We start from the raw sequence: 5425 nt of genomic DNA, 5'->3' as shown, positions 1-5425 counted from the left end.
TACGGTGATTTAGCGGATGTTTAGGGCTTAGATAAGAGCTCAGTTTCTGTTACAAATTTTCAAATCACGTATGGTTGATTTTCTATTTCAAACTGCAGTGAAGTGTTTGTTTTTTCAAAAAATAGTTTTTGATGGTTAAAGTGTGTTTCGCTCCTGATAAGCTTAATATGCAGACTTTAAAAGTGATTTATAACGCCGTTATAATGTGTAAAAGTGACATATGTAAAAGAGATTCTTTTTTTTAGTTCAGCGTGCTGCAAAGTTTCAATATGTTCTGCAAGTAGTTCATATAATTTAAAAGTGTTATCGATCGTAATGGTTAAGATTGGCAGGCTTTAGAGTTGTGTTAAAGCATGTTGATGTTATAACAATTTTACTTACGGTATTTTTCAAAAATATTTTTGATATTACTTAGCTTAGTGATTTTCTTATATTTTAGGTATAAGTTTTGATTGGTGACAAGTCAGAATTTAAATATAATTCGTGTCCAGCTGCTTTTTTGAGAAGCGGCATTTTCAAAATGGTTTACGTAACGTAAATGTATGACGGGGGAGGGATGCCCACCGGCTGGACCCAGACCCAGACCCAGACCCAGACCTGGCTCCCTCTCGTACAGACCATGCGTGCCTGTGTCTTGTCATCCATTGATGCAGTGTGTGTGTGTGTGTGTGTGTGTGTGTGTGTGTGTGTGTGTGTGTGTGTGTGTGTGTGTGTGTGTGTGTGTGTGTGTGTGTGTGTGTGACTGAGTGTGTGTGTGTATGATTGTGTGTGTGTGTGTGTGTGTGTGTGTGTGTGTGTGTGTGTGTGTGTGTGTGTGTGTGTGTGTGTGTGTGTGTGTGTGTGTGAGAGTGTGTGTGTGTGTGAGAGTGTGTGTGTGTGTGTGAGTGTGTGTGTGATGTGTGTGTGTGTGTGTGTGTGTGTGTGTGTGTGTGTGTGTGTGTGTGTGTGTGTGTGTGTGTGTGTGTGTGTGTGTGTGTGTGTGTGTGTGTGTGTGTGTGTGTGTGTGTGTGTGTGTGTGTGTGTGTGTGTGTGTGTGTGTGTGTGTGTGTGTGTGTGTGTGTGTGTATAATATATAATAATAATAATAATAATAATAATAATAATAATATACGGTTTATTAATTTGGCAATGTAAAGAATTACACTGAAAATGTACAAGGGGTGACTGACTGAGTGTATGTGTGTGTGTGTGTGTGTGTGTGTGTGTGTGTGTGTGTGTGTGTGTGTGTGTGTGTGTGTGTGTGAGAGAGAGAGAGAGAGAGAGAGAGAGAGAGAGAGAGAGAGAGAGAGAGCGTGTGTGTGTGTGTGTGTGTGTGTGTGTGTGTGTGTGTGTGTGTGTGTGTGTGTGTGTGTGTGTGTGTGTGTGTGTGTGTGTGTGTGTGTGTGTGTGTGTGTGTGTGTGTGTGTGTGTGTGTGTGTGTGTGTGTGTGTGTGTGTGTGTGTGTGTGTGTGTGTGTGTGTGTGTGTGTGTGTGTGTGTGTGTGTGTGTGTGTGTGTGTTTGTGTGCGTGTTTGTGTGTGTAATTCACTGTTTGATCTGCTGCAGTCTCTGACGAGACAGCCAGACGTTACCCTACGGAGCGAGCTCAGAGCTCATTATTTCCGATCTTCGGATGGGCGTGAGACCAGGCACACACACACCGGGACAACAAGGTCACAACTCCTCGATTTACATCCCGTACCTACTCACTGCCAGGTGAACAGCACCTACACGTGAAAGGAGACACACCCAAATATTTCCACCCGGCCGGGGAATCGTGTGTGTGTGTGTGTGTGTGTGTGTGTGTGTGTGTGTGTGTGTGTGTGTGTTTTTTTTTTTTTGTGTGTGTGTGTGTGTGTTAACGGTTTTTTGACATAGCAGCAACATTTCTGCCATACTCACACGATAAATTCTTTAAAAGGCTTTAGGTCAGGGGTTCTCGATCTGTGGTTCGCGAACACCCAGGGGATTCACAAGATGATTTCCAGGGGTACTTAGACGGCTTATTTAGTGACACATCCTTTGCAGAATACCTTTGCCTATTGAGTTAGTGTCAGTCACTAAATTAACATTCTGTTCGATGTCAAATTACTGGGGGTTCGGGTAGATGGTCTTATAACTCAGAGGGTTCTTAACGAGAAAAATATTGAAAACCCCTGATCTATAGTCTAAAGGCATAAACATTTCCTCCTACATTGCCCAGCCTACATCAATGAAAGATCCAAACATCCCAATAGGCAGCGTCCTTACCCAGAAAATGAAGAACACCTCATTGGAAAATTACTTTTTGAAAAATCCAGTATAGAAGAAACTAAAGAAATATATAATTTTTGGAAAATAAGAGAACAAAGTAAAAAGTTTAAATAATAATTAATTACAGCTACAGACCCAGACAAAACCCAAACCAAAACACATCAGGAAGTGCCGATATCCAGGCTACACTTCCGCCTATCAACTGAACTGAACTGAATACCATGTTCAGGCTATGGCAAGACAGAGCTTAGGAACACAGTGATGAAAACACTACAGCACCCTCGGACTATTTCTGTTTCGGCCGCTAATTTTCTTTTTCCTCATAAAGAAAACCGAACAAATATTGCTCTACTCATTCCTTGTGAAGAATTAACCTGTGCAGAAGCGAGGTGAAATGTGTGTTAAGGTTCCGTGCTGTATTTAAGTCTAGAAATGAAAAATCTTGGTACACCAGACAATTATATTTTGCTCTTTATTATGATGTTATTCTTATAAACTCAAGTAACTATAAAGAAATACCATGGTAGAATAAGAACAGAAAAATACTAGGAGTAAAAGCATGGTAAATCAATAGATACATCGTAATACAGTGTTTATTGTATTCACAATAGTAATATATTATACTCAGACGGAACATGGGCCTGATGTGTTTGAGATTTGGCATTTTGTTATAGTACATTTCGCACTATATAGCGACTGTTTAGGACAACTTCAGGCCGAAAGTTCTCAATCGTCGTTTAAATTCTGATTCGAATATAAAGTCGTCGATGGTAAATGAAAAATGTCTTTGGTCTGAAAGTGTGCAAGAGTTAGCTGATTAATGAAACAAGGTGAGGCAGCTTTGCTCCGGAGTATTTAGTGTACTTTGCATGTTGCTGCCGTGAATGTGTACGTGTTTGTAGATAACGATAGAAACAGTAGATCAATGGTAGTTGTGTTGATATTGGGGAACTTTTGAAAATTAGTTAAGCTTCTGGATAGAGTGGATGAGTGCACACAGGTTTGCTTGTCTTATACATAAACTGCCACCTGTAGACATAATTTTTTTCAATTTTATGCTCTTAGAAAAAACGCAAACTTAGTTTCCTGTATTTCCTTGATCACAATGACGTGTAAATATCAATGTTTCAAATATAAGGAAACACTAGGAGAGGACCCAAACTCCCGTTGAAGTTGCCAGATTCAACAGATATCGTAATATTTCACAGAAAAGATGGTCAACTGCATATCGTATATTTTTGGATATTCTTCTGTCACATAAGGAGATATCAAGATAGTAAAATATTTTCAAACATGTATCTATGACAAAAACGCTATAATAGTAGTTAGGCTATAACTATGCATTGTGTTTTTATATACCATCTAGCTCTATTCCTGGGACAAAAATTACTTCTTCCTCAATTGATAACTCGAAGTTAGTATGATATTTTCTTTCCTTCTAGGTTAGTAAGTAGACTACAAGTCACCATGAACATATGAAGCCCCGTAAATGAGTTTATTTTCATAACTTAGAAATTAAAGTCTGATAAGATTGTCTATTGCCAACCAAACCGTTCTGCATAGACGTCTTCAGCGTCATAGAGACTTAACGATGTTAGCTCATGGACAGTGACCATCCTGGCAGCGCGAAACCCCAGGGGGTGCATAAGAAGATTTCCAGGGGTACTTAGATGGCTGATCTAGTAAAATCCTTTGCAGTACCATTGCATATTGAGTTCCATGTTCCATGTGATAATACTGGGATATTCGGGTAGATGGTCTTATAGCTCAGGGGGTTCTTAACGATAAAACGGTTGAGAACCCCTGCTTTAGGTGAAGTATGAGTTTTTATGGATGTTTTGAAGGTTGGGTAATTTAGTGAGGTAAGTTAGGGTGACCAGGGTGTGATCATGTTATCTAGATGAGGTGATTAGCTGCAGCAGATGTGGTTAGCTTAGCAGATGACGAGCGGTGCATCGTGGTGGTGGTTAACAAGATATAGGCTAAATTGTAAATAAGTTGGTGGTAGTAGTAGTAGTAGTAGTAGTATAGTCGTCGTCGTCGTCGTAGTAGTAGTAGTAGTAGTAGTAGTAGTAGTAGTTGTTGTTGTTGTTGTGTTGTCGTTGTCGTTGTCGTTGTCGTTGTCGTCGTTGTCGTTGTCGTTGTCGTTGTCGTTGTCGTCGTCGTCGTCGTCGTCGTCAGGTGAAGTGTGGTGAGCAGGAAGGAAGTTGTTTGCATGTCCAGGTGACTGATGAACTTACTAACTGACGTGTGAGTGATACTTGATCCGCTTGCCAAGGTGAGGATTAACGAAGTGATGTTCTCGTGATAGATGTAGCAGTTAAATTGGTGTACGTGTGCGATTGCCATCTTGTTGACTTGTGTTTGTTGACTGTGGTTAGTGTGGTGGCAATTGGCTATTAACTACCACAAATCATTACATTAACCTATAGTATTTCATTGCCAAACACTGCATGTATACATGGTGCTTGAGAATTGACTTGTGTTATATATAGGCATATGTATTCATATGGGAAATGGAGTACTGTTTTTGACAATGCATAGGGTACAGTACGTACGTTCATTTACATATAGATTAATGCATACAGTACATGTAATACAGTACAGTACAGAATTGTGATGGAAGACTAGAGGTTGGGCTGGACATTAAGTACAGGCAGCCATTCAGCGAGCTGCTTCTAGTAGTACTACCACTAATAGAACTACAACTATACCAATTTTTTCCACTTCAATAAAAGCATCGTCTCGCTCTTCGCCCTCTCGACGACTCCTGCCATCTCCTCGCCACATCGCCGCCAACGCTATGAACAAGTAAGACTGGGCCTCGTGGAGTAGTCTCGACGCTGGCCCCGAAGAAACACTAATGTTCCATCACTACAACCCCAGAGAGACAGATCATGCACGGACAAGGCGCCTCGTGGAGGAGTGGCTTCAGGTGTGTGTGTGTGTGTGTGTGTGTGATGATTATAGTACTGTATCTATGCTATACCTTGTCTCCTTTTCACCTCGCCTCACTCTCCCCCTCACACACACACACACACACACACACACACACACACACAGGTACCTAGGAGAGGAAGGTCACTTCAGGGACTCCACCCACCAGTATCCATTCGAGGAGGGACCGCAGTCATTAAAATGTACAAGCAGCGCTTCGTGGCAACCTTAGAGTTCTTCCACAGGCTGAGCGTCTA

At 41.1% G+C, this 5425-nt stretch overlaps 1 long non-coding RNA gene across 1 annotated transcript in view; it reads left to right on the top strand.

Annotated features, from left to right (window-relative positions):
• LOC123519661 overlaps positions 1 to 5425 on the top strand; it is a 6378-nt gene extending 953 nt beyond the window's left edge. Inside the window, exons 2-3 of the long non-coding RNA XR_006679081.1 lie at positions 4970 to 5166; positions 5295 to 5425. This is a non-coding gene — a long non-coding RNA (uncharacterized LOC123519661). The remainder of the gene's footprint in view (positions 1 to 4969; positions 5167 to 5294) is intronic.

The sequence above is a fragment of the Portunus trituberculatus genome, chromosome 45 (genome assembly GCF_017591435.1).
Source record: "Portunus trituberculatus isolate SZX2019 chromosome 45, ASM1759143v1, whole genome shotgun sequence".
Taxonomy (NCBI): domain Eukaryota; kingdom Metazoa; phylum Arthropoda; class Malacostraca; order Decapoda; family Portunidae; genus Portunus; species Portunus trituberculatus.
The sequence above is the reverse complement of the archived record's forward strand: the minus strand, read 5'-3'. Positions and strand labels throughout refer to the sequence as shown.